At 45.1% G+C, this 18,356-nt stretch overlaps 1 protein-coding gene across 3 annotated transcripts in view; it reads right to left on the reverse strand.

The window, feature by feature from the left end:
• Positions 1-18,356, reverse strand: part of LOC142485410 (NXPE family member 3-like) — a 124,678-nt gene that overhangs the window by 102,613 nt on the left and 3,709 nt on the right. The window contains exon 1 of one of the 3 annotated variants that reach the window (XM_075584430.1): positions 11,475-12,560. The exons of the other annotated variants lie outside the window; for them this stretch is intronic. The gene's annotated coding sequence lies outside the window, so the exon portion shown is untranslated. Of the gene's footprint in view, positions 1-11,474; positions 12,561-18,356 lie in introns of those variants that run through there. 3 annotated transcript variants of the gene reach the window in all.

Below are 18,356 nucleotides of genomic sequence, written 5' to 3' on the forward strand. Positions count from 1 at the left end.
CAGGTTGTGATAAAGAAACTATTTTATTGCAACGTGAAACTTTTTGGATTTACACCCTTGATACAGTACATCCCAGGGGACTCAATGACTATCTGTTCACTTGTTTTCTCAAGAGAAGATAGGGCTACGTATTATCTGCACTCACCCACAGGCTGTATGGCTAGGGTTGTTGCTGTCGTTCCAAGACTTTGTGCCTTATAGAATACAGTAAGTAGCCCCAGAGCAGATTGACAAGAATTAAGGTAAAGCAATGGTGCTCAAAAAGTGCTATGTGTGTGTTTTGAAGGGAGGGAGAACACTGGGTATAAACTTCCAATTCAATATATATATATACTCAGTCCATCATCATGGGGGGGGGGGGCACTAAGGTACCCTGAAGGTTGGGGTAGGTTGTCCAAAGACACCCTCCTCCACCTCATTGGGCTAGCCCCTTGTGAGTACTCACTGTCTCAGTCACCTCCAGAGTCTCCCTTCCAATGCGTGCCGCTGTGTAGAGTGAAAGTCCAGCAATGTAAAGTGTGCAGCGCACAGCATCCAAGCGAGAGCAGGTCTGGCAAAAAACTTTCTTTATTGTCAAGGCATAAAAATGAGGGACGCAGCCCTTCTACGCGTTTCGTGCAAAGCACTTTATCAAGAAGTGCCTTTACACGATATACAGCTACTTAAATACAGCTGACCGGCCAAATCTCGCGATCCACATCAGCAGAAACTTACCACACTGATCAACAGTCAAAAAACTACTTGATGTTCAGGAGAGACCAAAAAGGACAAGGAGGGGGGGGGAAGAGAGGTAGGGGGAAAAAGGGCAAACAAAAGGAAAAAGAACTATTGAGTGATGTTAACAATGTTATTAATATTTCAGGGATGGAGCTGTCGCCTGCAGAGATCTCCTTGCTGAATAAAGGATTGAAGTATGCACCAACTATGGACATTGACCTCTTTGGTGTGGCGGTGGATGTCCATAAGTTCGTGCGCAAGATGACTTTGAAAAAATTCTTCCATCAACCAAACAGTGAGGGGTCTCTGACAGCGACAGGTCCAGGTAAGATATCACAGGATGATTTTTGTCAAACATTACCTACAGCCCCCCTCCCTTCTCGAGCCCCTAACTCCCCTAACTCCCTGGAGTCCTTTCGGGATCAATGTGCACTTAGAGATATGAAAGATCTTATGGCACAGGGTGATAGTGTGGAGGATTCACAATCCTATATACTCGGGGATTGGAGATCCAAACTTAAAGAGAAGTCAGTTTTTTACCCAACCTTTATCAAAGGCCCATATCTCACTATGTTCGAGAGCCTAGTGATCAGGGACCTCAGAATATTAGCTCAGGGTTTCTCTTTTCCTCATTCGAGATATGATAACTTAAGTAAAGAGGAGCGTGTAGCCATTAAATCTTTGCAGGAGAATGAAATGTTAGTAATTAAAAATGCAGACAAGGGGGGCGCTGTGGTGGTGCAGAGTTGGACAGACTACTTCAGGGAAGCTTTCCGCCAACTTGGGGATGTGTCGTCCTATTCTGTACTACCACGGGACCCTACAGATCTTTTTTTTTTTTTTTTTGTTTCAAAAAATTTTATTAGGCATTTATAACATTTACAGCTTTTTGAATATTTGTCAACATTTTGGCCTAATACAATTTTTCTGGTTTTTGTCTGAGGTGGGGGAGAAAGTCCCAACATTCCCCTGACCTTCAGAGGTCTGTTGGGGAAGTGCGGGTTAAGAAACAGAAAAGGGGAGAGAGAGTGATAGAGGGGGGGGGGGTAGGGGGTGAGGGGGGGTTGAGATAGGGGAGGGGGGGGATTGGCTCCCTGTTCTTGGCTGCCTTAATTTGAATATTTGTTTATTATTACTATGGGGCATTTTGGTGTTGGGGGAGCATATACGTTAGCCATGAGTCCCAGGTATTGTTGAAAGAGGTGGTGGACCTTTTCAGGAAGGCTGATAGTCTTTCCATGTCCATCACCTCTTGCACCCTTTTTTTGACTGTCTGTTTGGAGGGGGGAGACACCTTCTTCCAGGCGGCTGCCACCGCACACCTAGCCGCTGTCAGGATAAAGGAGACTAATTTGCCTGTTGGTCGATCCAGCACTTCTATGGGTCTGGCCAGCAGGTAGGTCAGCGGGTCAATGGGTATTGTGAGGTCTGTGACCTCTTTTATTAATTTTTGTATAGTTTCCCAGTACTTCTGTATTTCCGGACAGGTCCACCAGATGTGGGCCATGTCTCCCTGTTGACCGCAGCCTCTCCAGCATAGATCGGAAGCCAGAGGGTAGATTTGATTTATTCGAACTGGGGTAAGATACCAGCGGAACAGTATTTTGTATATGTTTTCTTTGATTGTGGTACATATGGAAGTTCCTGAGGCATTTTCCCAAATACTTTCCCAGTCCTCTCGGTCTATATCTATTTCCAATACTGCTGCCCAATGCAGCATGTAGTCATGCGTGGGGGGATCCATAGCTATCTCCATTTCTGAGCAAATTTGTGATATAAGACCTTTCTTATGGGCAGTCTCACGGCAGAGCTGCTCGAAGCTAGTGAGAGGGGGAAATTCCAACGTTGGGGTTAAAGTTTGAATGAAATGCCGAATTTGTAGGTATTTGAACACATTCAGCCCTACTATTTCATATTTAGATCGTAGGTTTTGGAAGCTCAGGAACTTCCCGAAGCTCAAGAGGTCGGCAATCGCATTGATATTTTTGGCTTTGAATTCGTCGAATTGTCTGGGCTCACAGCCAGGTGGGAATTTCGGGTTTTTGTGAATTGGCGTAAGTTGAGAGTGAGATGTTGTGAGCTTAAATTTGAATTTGCATTTCGTCCAGGTCTCCCATGTGTGTCTCATCGGGCCTAATTTGAATTTGTTATTCTGCATGTCCTCCCTGCTTAGAGACCAAAGGCAAGCCGGCAGCGAAGGCGTCCCGGCATATTGAGTTTCTATGTCTAGCCAGCAATATTGGTTTGGGTTGGCATTCCAGACTACTACCTGTCTCAGTTGTGCAGCCAGGTAGTATCTTGTGATGTCTGGAACTCCCATTCCTCCTCTCCCCCTTGAGGCCAAGAGAACTGTTCTAGAGACTCTTGGTTTTTTTCCTTGCCAAATAAAGTGGAAGATTAGTTTTTGGATGTTTTTCAATTCTGAGCCAGGGATGTGGACCGGGAGAGTCTGGAAGTAGTACAGTAATCTAGGGAGTATATTCATTTTAACCGAGATCATTCTCCCGATCCATGATATCTGATATTCTCCCCATTTTTCTAGATCTTGTTTGATTTTTTGGAACAGGGTCGGATAGTTATGTTGGTATAAAGATTGGTAGGTCCTCGATATTTTAACTCCCAAGTATTTGATACAAGAGGAGCTCCAACGATAATTAAAGTTTAGTTTGAGGAGATTCACCTCTGGCTCTGGCAGGCTTAGGTTCAAGGCTTCTGATTTATCACTATTTATTTTATATCCTGAGATTTTCCCGAAATCCCGGAGTTCTTTTTGAAGGTTGGGTAGGGAGATTTGGGGTTTTGATAGGGTTAGAATGACATCGTCTGCGAATAGGGATATTTTATGCTGCCTTTGACCGATTTCTATTCCTTGGATGTCAGTTTGTGAGCCGAATTGCCGATGCTAGTGGTTCGATCGTTAGCGCAAAGAGGAGAGGAGATAAAGGGCATCCCTGTCGAGTTCCATTTGTGATCTCGAATCTCTGGTTATTGCCCCCTGGTAATTTTACTGTAGCTGACGGGTTTTGATATAGTCTACGGACCCCCTCTAAGTATGCGTCTTTAAAGCCAAATTTGCGCATAGTCTGGTCCAGGAATTGCCAGTTTATTCTATCGAATGCCTTCTCTGCGTCTAGGCTTAACAGGAGTGCTTTGGTGCCTGTGAGGTGAACATGGTCAATAATATTAATTATCTTCCGGGTATTGTCTGAGGCTTGCCTGCCCGCGACAAATCCTACCTGGTCAATGTTGATTAATCTCGGTAAAATGGGGTTTAATCGGTTTGCTAGTATTTTGCTATATAATTTGAGATCACTGTTGAGGAGGGAGATTGGACGGTAGCTTCCACACTGCATCGGGTCTCTGCCATCTTTGTGTATAATAGCTAAGTTAGCCAGAGACATTGTTGGCGGGATTTGGTTCCCTTCCATGAAATAATTAAATGTTTTCAGGAGATGCGTGGATAGAGTAGGCAAGAATCTCTTATAATAGACATTGGTGAAACCGTCAGGACCAGGAGACTTAGTGATTTTTAAAGATTTGACCGCCTCTTCCAGTTCCTCTTTTGAGATCTCAGCGTTGAGGACTGTGTTTTCCTCCTCCGTTAATGTGGGGAGATGGCATTTGTTTAAATATTGCGTTATCAATTCTGATGCTATTGGTTCAGGTCGGCCGTTTTTAGATCTTAAATTATATAGTTCTGTATAGTATTTTGTGAATTCCATAGCAATTTTGCTGTCACTATATTGTATCTCGCCAGATCTACTCTTGATCGCCGTTATTTGTACCCCTCTCAATTTACTGGCCAGGAGTCTGTCGGCCTTGTTACCCTTGTCATAGTATTGTTGATTGGTCCATTTTAGGGCCTTTTCAACATCCTCCAGCTGGGTTTGTCTAGGTTTTGCTCTGGCTGTTAACAATGTTTTGTATATTTTTTTGGAGGGGTTAGCCTTGTGGGCTTGTTCTATTGTTTTTATGCTATCTGTGAGCTCTTTGATTAGTTTTTGGCGGGCTTTTTTCCTGTGGGATGCGATGGAGATAATTTTTCCTCTGATGTCTGCCTTATGGGCTTCCCACAGGATTGCTGGAGAGGAGACTGTTCCTTCGTTGAAGTAGAAATAGTCCTTAAGTGAGGATCTAATCTCTCTTTCTATCGCAGGATGATTTAACAGTGAATCATTTAGTCTCCAGGAGTAACTCGTTGTTTTCTCGAAAGGGATTGACAGTGTCAAAGTAATCGGGGCGTGGTAGGACCATGTGATTGAGCCAATGTCTGATTCAATGGCTGCCGCCATCACATTTTTAGTGGTCAAGAAGTGGTCTATTCGAGAGTAGGTCTGGTGAGGTGCTGAGTAGAATGTATAGTCTCTCTGGCCCTGATGTTGGGTTCTCCAAACGTCCACCAGTGAGAACTCGCTCAGGATGCCCCTAAACCTTTTCCCCTTGATTTGGGAGTGGGTTGTACGGGGGGGGACCCATTGTGGTCGATCTGTCCTCGGTGGGGTTTAGAACCATATTTAGGTCTTCCCCCACTATCATCGATGACAGATATCCCGGGTCTACGCCTTCGAGTACTGTTTGTAAAAATTCTGTTTGATTCTCGTTTGGGACGTATACATTGATCAGTGCGATTGCTGAGCCCGCTAGGGAGCCATATACCATTAGGAATCTACCCTCTGGATCTGCTGTTGTTTTGATATGATTAAATGGAGTGCCTTGTCTGATTAGGACAGCTACACCCCTTTTTTTACTACTGAATGATGCAAAAAAGCATGTTGGGAATGTTTTTTTGAATAAATTTGGGGGGGTCTTGAGATGTGAAGTGGGTCTCCTGTAGGAATATGATGTCTCCCCCTGATTTTTTCATATCATGGAGGGCTAGCCTCCGCTTCCTATTATTGTGTAGTCCTTTGACATTTAGTGAGCGGGTCTTTATTGGTGCAGTAGATGTCATTGTGGGTTTTTTGTGGGGGGGGGGGGATCTTGGGATCTCGCCGTTCCCATTCGGGGAGATCTTGCTTTTATTTTTCTGGGTGTCTGCAGTAGATCTGTCTGCGTGTTTCACCGGGGGCGGGTGTGTTCTGCCTGTTTGTATTCTGGTGGCTGTCTGTGGGTTGCCAGGAGAGGAGGGTAGGATGGGGGAGGGGAGGGGGGGTAAAGATCTGCTGGGACAGAACCAGCAGATGGAGAGAAGGTAGGATTAGGTCCTTGTGTGGGCCTAATGCAGTGTTGCCAGTTCCTTGGGCAACCGGCATTTTGGGCAACGTGCCCTTCTGGGGTGGGTCCGGTGTCAATTGACCGGTGTGCAGTCGAGGGGTCCAGACCCTGGGTTGTTAACATTATGCGCCGTTTCCCTCTTGTGAGTCTTTGGTTTGGTTCTGGCGCGTGCCGTGTTGTGTTCGTAAGGAGTGGGGGGGGTGTGTGGGGGGTGGGGGTGGGAATGGTGTGGGGGGGAGGGAGGTGGCAGGGGGGGGGGGGAGGAGGGAAGGGAAGCCGGGAGGGGTGGTTTAATGGGCTATAGTCTAAATTGCTGGTTGACATGCTGTATGTGTCAGTTGTGTGGTCTGGGCCCTTTTATTTGTTGTTTGTTCTTCTACTGGTCGTCTAGTACGAGCGATAAGGGTTGACATAGGAAATGTACCTGAGATCCCCTCCTGCTCCTACCCCCCTTTTTTTTTTTTTCTTCCCCTCCCTGCTCTGAACAAGAACCCCTCCCATATCACCCCGAATTTGACCTGTTTTTTTTTTTTTTTAAAGGAACTACTAGAGTTAGTAGACTTAGGAACAGCAACACATGTATTGAATAAAGATGAATCAAATTTCATAATAAATCTTCAACCTGTCATACCGATATATCACCATCTCCCAAAGATCCACAAGACCTTGGTCGACCCTCCTGGTCGGCCAATTGTCTCCAGCATTGGATCTTTGGGAGATGGTTTGTCTCGATATGTCAATGCTTTTCTGCAGCCCTTTGTTAGGACCTTGCCATCCTATATTCTGGACTCAGGGGATGTGCTTACTAAAATACAAGAGATTTCTTGGAATAAAGAATATCTGTGGGTGACTATGGATGTGGCCTCCCTCTACTCAATAATACAACACGATCTGGGCTTGACGGCTGTCCGACACTTCATAGAATGTCCAGGTAGCTCTTTACCAATGACAACATTCATTATGGAATCTATACTTTTTCTTCTCACACACAATTATTTCTTTTTGAGCACAAGGTTTTACTTACAACTTCGGGGGACGGCAATGGGGACAAGTTTTGCCCCCTGCTATGCCAATCTTTTTATGGGTGGTGGGAGAACACCTTTATTTATAATAGCACAAATTTGTTTAGACACAATATTATTTTCTACAAGCGTTTTATAGACGACCTTATTTTTATTTGGCACAGGAGCACTGACACGTTATTAGAATTTTGTAATTACATTAATGATAACACTATGGATATTCACTTCACGATTAATTATCACTCACAACACATCAGCTACCTTGACATTCTATTCTACATTGATATGGATCAAAAAATACAAATCAGATGTACATACAAAAAGAAATTCGAGAAATTCATTTCTTAGGGGCGGACAGTTGTCACACCCAGATCAGTGGTAAAGGGAATACCAAAGGGTCAGTACCCTCAGATTGAGGAGAAATTGCTCTACAATGAGTGATTTCATGGCCCAGTCTGAGGTGCTGACCAATAAATTTTTAGAAAGAGGGTATGACCTGGAGACCCTCCTATCCACCGTACAAGAAGTGGTTGAGATTGATAGAGACGCTATTCTGCCCCCGGGGTCAAGAGTGAGGAATGAGCAAAAGGGGGAGGAATACTGTTCAACAAAATGATAAGGTTTGCCCCCTATTTATATCTCAATACAACAGATCAAGTGGTCAGGTTCAAAAGATCATAAACAAGCACTGGGAATTATTACGAATGGATCCCATCTTATGTGAATATACAAAGTCAGGCCCAAAATGTGTATATAGGCGTGCCAAGACATTGCCGCATTTGTTTCCCCTAGTGTGATCTCCACTCAAGTGGGTGATCCTGACCGGTTCTTGACCAAAGGTTCTTTCAGGTGCAATAACTGGAATATGTGTGAGTTTATGAGGCCCTCGCAGCATTTCTTTTCCCACAGTCCACATAAGAGATACAACATCTGTAGCTTTATTAATTGTAATACAAACTTTGCAGTTTATCTAATCAGTTGTGGCTGTGGGAAGAGATATGTTGGTAGGACTACGAGGGGCTCTCAAGACAAGGATGCAGGAGCATTGCAGACTAATTCGTAAAAAGGATTTGGAACATCCCGTATCAAAGCATTTTACACATGTAGTAGGGGCAGTATTAAGAATTTCTCGTTTATAGGTCTAGAGAAAGTGAAAAGAACGAGAGAGAGGGGTTGACATCCTTAACATCCTGAATTGTAGAGAGTCCTTCTGGATTTTTACCTTAAGAACAAGATTTCCAGAAGGAATTAATGTGGAGTGGACTATAAAAACCACTTTCTAAAATGATCACGAACCTTGAGATAGAAGTGGTTTTTCTATATATGTTTGACAAATGTAATTATGTTATGATCAAGTGTATATATAATAACAAGACTCTTTAAAAAAAAGGATCTGATTGCCATCTCCGAATATATAAAAGAATATAAATTGTGGGGCATTTTTTCCAGGAAATATTCTAATGGTTCGTTACATGATTAGTTTATAAAAAGAAACATCATGATTCATATAAGATGAATTAACTGTTCAAAAACGGGTACCAGTTGACGATAACTTGGTGTCTCAAAATGTGGTTCAATGGTTTATACTAATGTTTTCAGTGCTTAACTGCTAATGTTTTTCTATAAGGCTCTTCACAGAAGGAATTATTATTATTTTTCTATTGCTTTATATTAATATAATGATCACAATGTCATCAGGAGGGAGCACAATTGTTTTTACATGAGTATAGCAGTATACTTGTATTTTAATGGTGTGTTTAGTTAAGTTTTTAACCAATAAATTGTTTAGTATAGTGAGATTATTTGTTTATTATAGTGATAATATATGTTGATACTGACTGCCCAACCAAACGCGTAGTTCTGTGGAGACAAGCCGCTCTTTTTAATAATGTATATCTATATAATGTCTGTTATTTGCTTTTCATGACGGAGTGTTGTAGAAGAGTTTGCACTTTTGTATTTTTACTTAGGTATTTTTACTTAGGCAATTCGAATACATCAATCCGTCAATGAATAAGGTTTTTGAGGTTATCCATATGCGCATGCGCATAGCGAAGGGACTGGGGTTCTTAATTGCCGCATCCAGGGCTGGTCTCTCGTACAGCGCTGTGTTTACCAGCAGGTGCACGTCGCTGTGGCGGTGAGATGACTGGTATGCGGTGGTTGGTTTCACAGGACTCGATCGCGGGGCGCATGCGCGAGGGATATCATTCTCATTGGTTACTGGCGGTTTGATGACGTCATAGTATATCGCGAGATTTGGCCGGTCAGCTGTATTTAAGTAGCTGTATATCGTGTAAAGGCACTTCTTGATAAAGTGCTTTGCACGAAACGCGTAGAAGGGCTGCGTCCCTCATTTTTATGCCTTGACAATAAAGAAAGTTTTTTGCCAGACCTGCTCTCGCTTGGATGCTGTGCGCTGCACACTTTACATTGCCAGATTGACAAGAAGCATTCCTTCCTTTTTACATCTTTGTGTTTATTTTTATCACTTTTTGAAGCACTCACTTTTCACTCAGGTTCATTGTATAGCACATAAGGGAATGTCCCCACCTGATTCTGTCACACTTTGTCATATATAAAGGTCAGAAGGAACAGAGGTGCGCTGGGGAGATGTCCAGGTCATACAGGGGACGTATGGAGGACCAGTACACACAAAAAAAAAACTGCCCCAATACACATATGGAATAACTCCCCCTCCCCAATACACTCACACACACAATAAACCCGCACCCAATACACACACAATAACCCACCTCCCCCAAGTCACACACAGATATTCGAGAAAAGGCACATGACGTCAGGAGGTCTCGAGTTACCCCTCTGTATCCTGACCAGACCCCCCCTCCCCCCTCCCTATCTCCCAATAAGACACCGACTCCAGAATCGGTGTAAAAACGGGCACAGCATTTATTAATACCACATAACACAAATAGCTGCGTCAGATTACACCCACGCGCCATGATTCACCTATGATGCCCAAGAACCCGCCGGCCGTACCAGCCAAGCAGGGAATGTAATAACATACCACCATCCAAACCGGGAGGGCATCACCAGACCGGCCGCCATAGCACAGCCCTGCAACGCCTTCCCCGGCCCATGTACAAACCGGATCACCAATCCATCCTTACCAATCTCAACACTACCCTCCCTCCACCAGCTGTGACAATAACAACACCATGATAACCTATCCCCTCTTTTTTTATATACAATCTCATTTTTTTTATACTTTCAGATTGTTATCTGATCTTTGTATGCATTCTTTTTATTTTATTATTATTATGGTTTTTTGTCATGTGAACTTATCACAAGATAGACAATACACACCCCAAAAAAATACATACAGCTCAACCATGTTATAACGCGATCCGTTACAACGCGGATCCGCTCGTAACGCGATGCAAGCGTGGCTCCCATTTTTTTTTATTTATGAATACTTTACCACACGATTGTTGGAGTCTTAAATACTTTATTGTACAATGCATACAATTGTGCATTATTTCTAACGCGATCCACTTATAGCGCGATGTGATTCTTTTGGACCCCCAAGCACAGCGCTATAAGGGGGTTGAGCTATATTATTTTCTATCCACACACAGAGGGCGGGAAGGCAGAATCCACACTGGGACAGCAGGCGAAGAGGGATAATCCTGCTTCACAAGTGTAATAATATCTTAAACTAGTGAAGATGGGGGGGGGGGGGAAGGGGTGCTAGCTCGGATCTAGGTATATAACATAGGTCAAGGGAGAGGAAAGAGATTCTTTATTCTCTGCACTGAAATTGGAGTGATATTGATCATCTAAAAAGGAGTGCATTGAAAATATTGTGCCAATAAAATCAATTAAAAGTGCGAGGAGGGGGATATGCTGGGATCTTGGGAATGTGAGAACGTTGCCCATATATATTATATTGTAATGTATCCAGAGTACAATACAGAAGAGGTGACCCCTTAATCGTGAGGCTACAGGCCATAGCCCCAAATGTGCACCTGCTAATCATTCTAACAGGTTTTAACAGCTCTAGAATAATTAAGTTAAAAAAAAATACAATACAGACCTTGTGGCCAACAAAACCTAATAATATATTGTACTTTATAATCCAGTATACACTATATAATTACAAGTGCTTGTTACTAGTTTGTGACAGTCACAGGGTGTCCACCTATATACCATTATCTCTGAATTAGCTAATTAGTGTCAGTAGCTAGGACACACAGCTTAACTTTCTCCAATTTATTTGCCTCTCAAAGGTGTGTTCATTTAGTAGCAGAATTTATTTTAATTGATTCAATAAAAAAGGTACATTTTCAACACTTCCATAAGATCAAAATATCGTCAATGAAGCGTACCCAAAGCTCGAGGCAGGGTGACCATCTTATTTCGGTGCCATTGACCCGATATCCTTTAAGATTTGATTTTATCTAACACGGAGCTCCCGGGGGTTATTTGACGGGGGGGGGGGCAAATCTTATTTATAATTAAGTCATTTTCTGTCTGTATGAAAATCAAAGAAGAACTCACTTAATCCAATCATAGCCATATCGTGGCATTGCTCACCCCCTGGATATCTGTCTGTGCTAGCCATGGTAGCCAGACCTTTTGGAAATTTGGGCCAGTTTCGTTGACCAAACTCGTCAACTTTTCCATCTGGCAGACAAACCAGATTCTGTTCCCGAATTTTCTCAATCGATGGGGTTGTGTTCTCCGAGTTTCGCACCTCATGGCAGTTGCAAAGTGCATAATCAATTTATCGCCCGCTCTGGACATCCCTTGTAGTGGTTTGTTCAGTAGAAATAGCCAAGGGTCTTGTTGTATTTTTCGAGGCCCAAAATCCCCTGTAGCCAATCTCTAATTTGCCCCCAGATGGGTGCTATCTGAGGGCAGGACCACAGCATGTGCAACAAGTTTCCTTGCTCCCCGCACTGCCTAGGGCACAGCAAGGAGTAACCGGGGATAAATTTAGATAGCTTAACAGGGGTGAGGTACCACCTCACTAATACTTTATATGCGTTCTCCTTTAAATGTTGTGCATATGGAGCTTCTAGCCGCTTGTGAAAATATGTCTGTCCATTCTGCGTCCTCTAATGTCTAATTGTAGATCGGATTCCCATTGTGTTGTGAAGTTCAGTCTGTGTGTGTAGTCCTTGCCTGAGCTGATCACCTCTTTGTGTAGCGTAGATATCAGTCCCTGTGTGTGTAGTTCTTGCCTGAGCTGATCACCTCTTTGTATAGCGTAGATATCAGTCCCTGTGTGTGTAGTCCTTGCCTGAGCTGATCACCTCTTTGTATAGCGTAGATATCAGTCCCTGTGTGTGTAGTCCTTGCCTGAGCTGATCACCTCTTTGTGTAGCGTAGATATCAGTCCCTGTGTGTGTAGTCCTTGCCTGAGCTGATCACCTCTTTGTATAGCGTAGATATCAGTCCCTGTGTGTGTAGTCCTTGCCTGAGCTGATCACCTCTTTGTGTAGCGTAGATATCAGTCCCTGTGTGTGTAGTCCTTGCCTGAGCTGATCACCTCTTTGTGTAGCGTAGATATAAGTCCCTGTGTGTGTAGTCCTTGCCTGAGCTGATCACCTCTTTGTGTAGCATAGATATCAGTCCCTGTGTGTGTAGTCCTTGCCTGAGCTGATCACCTCTTTGTGTAGCGTAGATATCAGTCCCTGTGTGTGTAGTCCTTGCCTGAGCTGATCACCTCTTTGTGTAGCGTAGATATCAGTCCCTGTGTGTGTAGTCCTTGCCTGAGCTGATCACCTCTTTGTGTAGCGTAGATATGAGCCCCTGTGTGTGTAGTCCTTGCCTGAGCTGATCACCTCTTTGTGTAGCGTAGATATCAGTCCCTGTGTGTGTGTAGTTCTTGCCTGAGCTGATCACCTCTTTGTGTAGCTTAGATATCAGTCCCTGTGTGTGTAGTCCTTGCCTGAGCTGATCACCTCTTTGTGTAGCGTAGATATCAGTCCCTGTGTGTGTGTAGTCCTTGCCTGAGCTGATCACCTCTTTGTGTAGCATAGATATCAGTCCCTGTGTGTGTAGTCCTTGCCTGAGCTGATCACCTCTTTGTGTAACGTAGATATCAGTCCCTGTGTGTGTAGTCCTTGCCTGAGCTGATCACCTCTTTGTGCAGCATAGATATCAGTCCGTGTGTGTGTAGTCCTTGCCTGAGCTGATCACCTCTTTGTGCAGCATAGATATCAGTCCCTGTGTGTGTAGTCCTTGCCTGAGCTGATCACCTCTTTGTGTAACGTAGATATCAGTCCCTGTGTGTGTAGTCCTTGCCTGAGCTGATCACTTCTTTGTGTAGCGTAGATATGAGTCCCTGTGTGTGTAGTCCTTGCCTGAGCTGATCACCTCTTTGTGCAGCATAGATATCAGTCCCTGTGTGTGTAGTCCTTGCCTGAGCTGATCACCTCTTTGTGTAACGTAGATATCAGTCCCTGTGTGTGTAGTCCTTGCCTGAGCTGATCACCTCTTTGTGTAACGTAGATATCAGTCCCTGTGTGTGTAGTCCTTGCCTGAGCTGATCACCTCTTTGTGTAACGTAGATATCAGTCCCTGTGTGTGTAGTCCTTGCCTGAGCTGATCACCTCTTTGTGTAGCGTAGATATCAGTCCCTGTGTGTGTAGTCCTTGCCTGAGCTGATCACCTCTTTGTGTAGCGTAGATATCAGTCCCTGTGTGTGTAGTCCTTGCCTGAGCTGATCACCTCTTTGTGTAGCGTAGATATCAGTCCGTGTGTGTGTGTGTGTGTGTGTGTAGTCCTTGCCTGAGCTGATCACCTCTTTGTGTAGCGTAGATATCAGTCCCTGTGTGTGTAGTCCTTGCCTGAGCTGATCACCTCTTTGTGTAGCGTAGATATCAGTCCCTGTGTGTGTAGTCCTTGCCTGAGCTGATCACCTCTTTGTGTAGCGTAGATATCAGTCCCTGTGTGTGTAGTCCTTGCCTGAGCTGATCACCTCTTTGTATAGCGTAGATATCAGTCCCTGTGTGTGTAGTCCTTGCCTGAGCTGATCACCTCTTTGTGTAGCGTAGATATCAGTCCCTGTGTGTGTAGTCCTTGCCTGAGCTGATCACCTCTTTGTGTAGCGTAGATATCAGTCCCTGTGTGTGTAGTCCTTGCCTGAGCTGATCACCTCTTTGTGTAACGTAGATATCAGTCCCTGTGTGTGTAGTCCTTGCCTGAGCTGATCACCTCTTTGTATAGCGTAGATATCAGTCCCTGTGTGTGTAGTCCTTGCCTGAGCTGATCACCTCTTTGTATAGCGTAGATATCAGTCCCTGTGTGTGTAGTCCTTGCCTGAGCTGATCACCTCTTTGTGTAGCGTAGATATCAGTCCCTGTGTGTGTAGTCCTTGCCTGAGCTGATCACCTCTTTGTATAGCGTAGATATCAGTCCCTGTGTGTGTAGTCCTTGCCTGAGCTGATCACCTCTTTGTGTAGCGTAGATATCAGTCCCTGTGTGTGTAGTCCTTGCCTGAGCTGATCACCTCTTTGTGTAGCGTAGATATAAGTCCCTGTGTGTGTGGTCCTTGCCTGAGCTAATCACCTCTTTGTGTAGCGTAGATATCAGTCCCTGTGTGTGTAGTCCTTGCCTGAGCTGATCACCTCTTTGTGTAGCGTAGATATCAGTCCCTGTGTGTGTAGTCCTTGCCTGAGCTGATCACCTCTTTGTGTTGCGTAGATATCAGTCCCTGTGTGTGTAGTCCTTGCCTGAGCTGATCACCTCTTTGTGTAGCGTAGATATGAGCCCCTGTGTGTGTAGTCCTTGCCTGAGCTGATCACCTCTTTGTGTAGCGTAGATATCAGTCCCTGTGTGTGTGTAGTTCTTGCCTGAGCTGATCACCTCTTTGTGTAGCATAGATATCAGTCCCTGTGTGTGTAGTCCTTGCCTGAGCTGATCACCTCTTTGTGTAGCGTAGATATCAGTCCCTGTGTGTGTGTAGTCCTTGCCTGAGCTGATCACCTCTTTGTGTAGCATAGATATCAGTCCCTGTGTGTGTAGTCCTTGCCTGAGCTGATCACCTCTTTGTGTAGCGTAGATATCAGTCCCTGTGTGTGTAGTCCTTGCCTGAGCTGATCACCTCTTTGTGTAGCGTAGATATCAGTCCCTGTGTGTGTAGTCCTTGCCTGAGCTGATCACCTCTTTGTGTAGCGTAGATATCAGTCCCTGTGTGTGTAGTCCTTGCCTGAGCTGATCACCTCTTTGTGTAGCGTAGATATCAGTCCCTGTGTGTGTTGTCCTTGCCTGAGCTGATCACCTCTTTGTGTAGCGTAGATATGAGTCCCTGTGTGTGTAGTCCTTGCCTGAGCTGATCACCTCTTTGTGTAGCGTAGATATCAGTCCCTGTGTGTGTAGTCCTTGCCTGAGCTGATCACCTCTTTGTGTAGCGTAGATATCAGTCCCTGTGTGTGTAGTCCTTGCCTGAGCTGATCACCTCTTTGTGTAGCGTAGATATCAGCCCCTGTGTGTGTAGTCCTTGCCTGAGCTGATCACCTTTGTGTAGCGTAGATATCAGTCCCTGTGTGTGTAGTCCTTGCCTGAGCTGATCACCTCTTTGTGTAGCGTAGATATCAGTCTGTGTGTGTAGTCCTTGCCTGAGCTGATCACCTCTTTGTGTAACGTAGATATCAGTCCCTGTGTGTGTAGTCCTTGCCTGAGCTGATCACCTCTTTGTGTAGCGTAGATATCAGTCCCTGTGTGTGTAGTCCTTGCCTGAGCTGATCACCTCTTTGTGTAGCGTAGATATCAGTCCCTGTGTGTGTAGTCCTTGCCTGAGCTGATCACCTCTTTGTGTAGCGTAGATATCAGTCCCTGTGTGTGTAGTCCTTGCCTGAGCTGATCACCTCTTTGTGTAGCGTAGATATCAGTCCCTGTGTGTGTAGTCCTTGCCTGAGCTGATCACCTCTTTGTGTAACGTAGATATCAGTCCCTGTGTGTGTAGTCCTTGCCTGAGCTGATCACCTCTTTGTGTAGCGTAGATATGAGCCCCTGTGTGTGTAGTTCTTGCCTGAGCTGATCACCTCTTTGTGTAGCGTAGATATCAGTCCCTGTGTGTGTAGTCCTTGCCTGAGCTGATCACCTCTTTGTGTAGCGTAGATATCAGTCCCTGTGTGTGTTGTCCTTGCCTGAGCTGATCACCTCTTTGTGTAGCGTAGATATGAGTCCCTGTGTGTGTAGTCCTTGCCTGAGCTGATCACCTCTTTGTGTAGCGTAGATATCAGTCCCTGTGTGTGTAGTCCTTGCCTGAGCTGATCACCTCTTTGTGTAGCGTAGATATCAGCCCCTGTGTGTGTAGTCCTTGCCTGAGCTGATCACCTTTGTGTAGCGTAGATATCAGTCCCTGTGTGTGTAGTCCTTGCCTGAGCTGATCACCTCTTTGTGTAGCGTAGATATCAGTCTGTGTGTGTAGTCCTTGCCTGAGCTGATCACCTCTTTGTGTAACGTAGATATCAGTCCCTGTGTGTGTAGTCCTTGCCTGAGCTGATCACCTCTTTGTGTAGCGTAGATATCAGTCCCTGTGTGTGTAGTCCTTGCCTGAGCTGATCACCTCTTTGTGTAGCGTAGATATCAGTCCCTGTGTGTGTAGTCCTTGCCTGAGCTGATCACCTCTTTGTGTAGCGTAGATATCAGCCCCTGTGTGTGTAGTCCTTGCCTGAGCTGATCACCTTTGTGTAGCGTAGATATCAGTCCCTGTGTGTGTAGTCCTTGCCTGAGCTGATCACCTCTTTGTGTAGCGTAGATATCAGTCTGTGTGTGTAGTCCTTGCCTGAGCTGATCACCTCTTTGTGTAGCGTAGATATCAGTCCCTGTGTGTGTAGTCCTTGCCTGAGCTGATCACCTCTTTGTGTAGCGTAGATATCAGTCCATGTGTGTGTGTGTGTGTGTAGTCCTTGCCTGAGCTGATCATCTCTTTGTGTAGCGTAGATATCAGTCCCTGTGTGTGTAGTCCTTGCCTGAGCTGATCACCTCTTTGTGTAGCGTAGATATCAGTCCGTGTGTGTGTGTGTGTAGTCCTTGCCTGAGCTGATCACCTCTTTGTGTAGCGTAGATATCAGTCCCTGTGTGTGTAGTCCTTGCCTGAGCTGATCACCTCTTTGTGTAGCGTAGATATCAGTCCCTGTGTGTGTAGTCCTTGCCTGAGCTGATCACCTCTTTGTGTAGCGTAGATATCAGTCTGTGTGTGTAGTCCTTGCCTGAGCTGATCACCTCTTTGTGTAGCGTAGATATCAGTCCCTGTGTGTGTAGTCCTTGCCTGAGCTGATCACCTCTTTGTGTAGCGTAGATATCAGTCCCTGTGTGTGTAGTCCTTGCCTGAGCTGATCACCTCTTTGTATAGCGTAGATATCAGTCCCTGTGTGTGTAGTCCTTGCCTGAGCTGATCACCTCTTTGTGTAGCGTAGATATCAGTCCCTGTGTGTGTAGTCCTTGCCTGAGCTGATCACCTCTTTGTGTAGCGTAGATATCAGTCCCTGTGTGTGTAGTCCTTGCCTGAGCTGATCACCTCTTTGTGTAGCGTAGATATCAGTCCCTGTGTGTGTAGTCCTTGCCTGAGCTGATCACCTCTTTGTGTAGCGTAGATATCAGTCCCTGTGTGTGTAGTCCTTGCCTGAGCTGATCACCTCTTTGTGTAGCGTAGATATCAGTCCCTGTGTGTGTAGTCCTTGCCTGAGCTGATCACCTCTTTGTGTAGCGTAGATATCAGCCTCTGTGTGTGTAGTCCTTGCCTGAGCTGATCACCTCTTTGTGTAGCGTAGATATCAGTCCCTGTGTGTGTAGTCCTTGCCTGAGCTGATCACCTCTTTGTGTAGCGTAGATATCAGTCCCTGTGTGTGTAGTCCTTGCCTGAGCTGATCACCTCTTTGTGTAGCGTAGATATCAGCCCTGTGTGTGTAGTCCTTGCCTGAGCTGATCACCTCTTTGTGTAGCGGAGATATCAGTCCCTGTGTGTGTAGTCCTTGCCTGAGCTGATCACCTCTTTGTGTAGCGTAGATATCAGTCCCTGTGTGTGTAGTCCTTGCCTGAGCTGATCACCTCTTTGTGTAGCGTAGATATCAGCCCCTGTGTGTGTAGTCCTTGCCTGAGCTGATCACCTCTTTGTGTAGCGTAGATATCAGTCCCTGTGTGTGTAGTCCTTGCCTGAGCTGATCACCTCTTTGTGTAGCGTAGATATCAGTCCCTGTGTGTGTAGTCCTTGCCTGAGCTGATCACCTCTTTGTGTAGCGTAGATATCAGTCCCTGTGTGTGTAGTCCTTGCCTGAGCTGATCACCTCTTTGTGTAGCGTAGATATCAGTCTGTGTGTGTAGTCCTTGCCTGAGCTGATCACCTCTTTGTGTAGCGTAGATATCAGTCCCTGTGTGTGTAGTCCTTGCCTGAGCTGATCACCTCTTTGTGTAGCGTAGATATCAGTC

The sequence above is a fragment of the Ascaphus truei genome, unplaced genomic scaffold, assembly GCF_040206685.1.
Source record: "Ascaphus truei isolate aAscTru1 unplaced genomic scaffold, aAscTru1.hap1 HAP1_SCAFFOLD_593, whole genome shotgun sequence".
Lineage (NCBI taxonomy): Eukaryota > Metazoa > Chordata > Amphibia > Anura > Ascaphidae > Ascaphus > Ascaphus truei.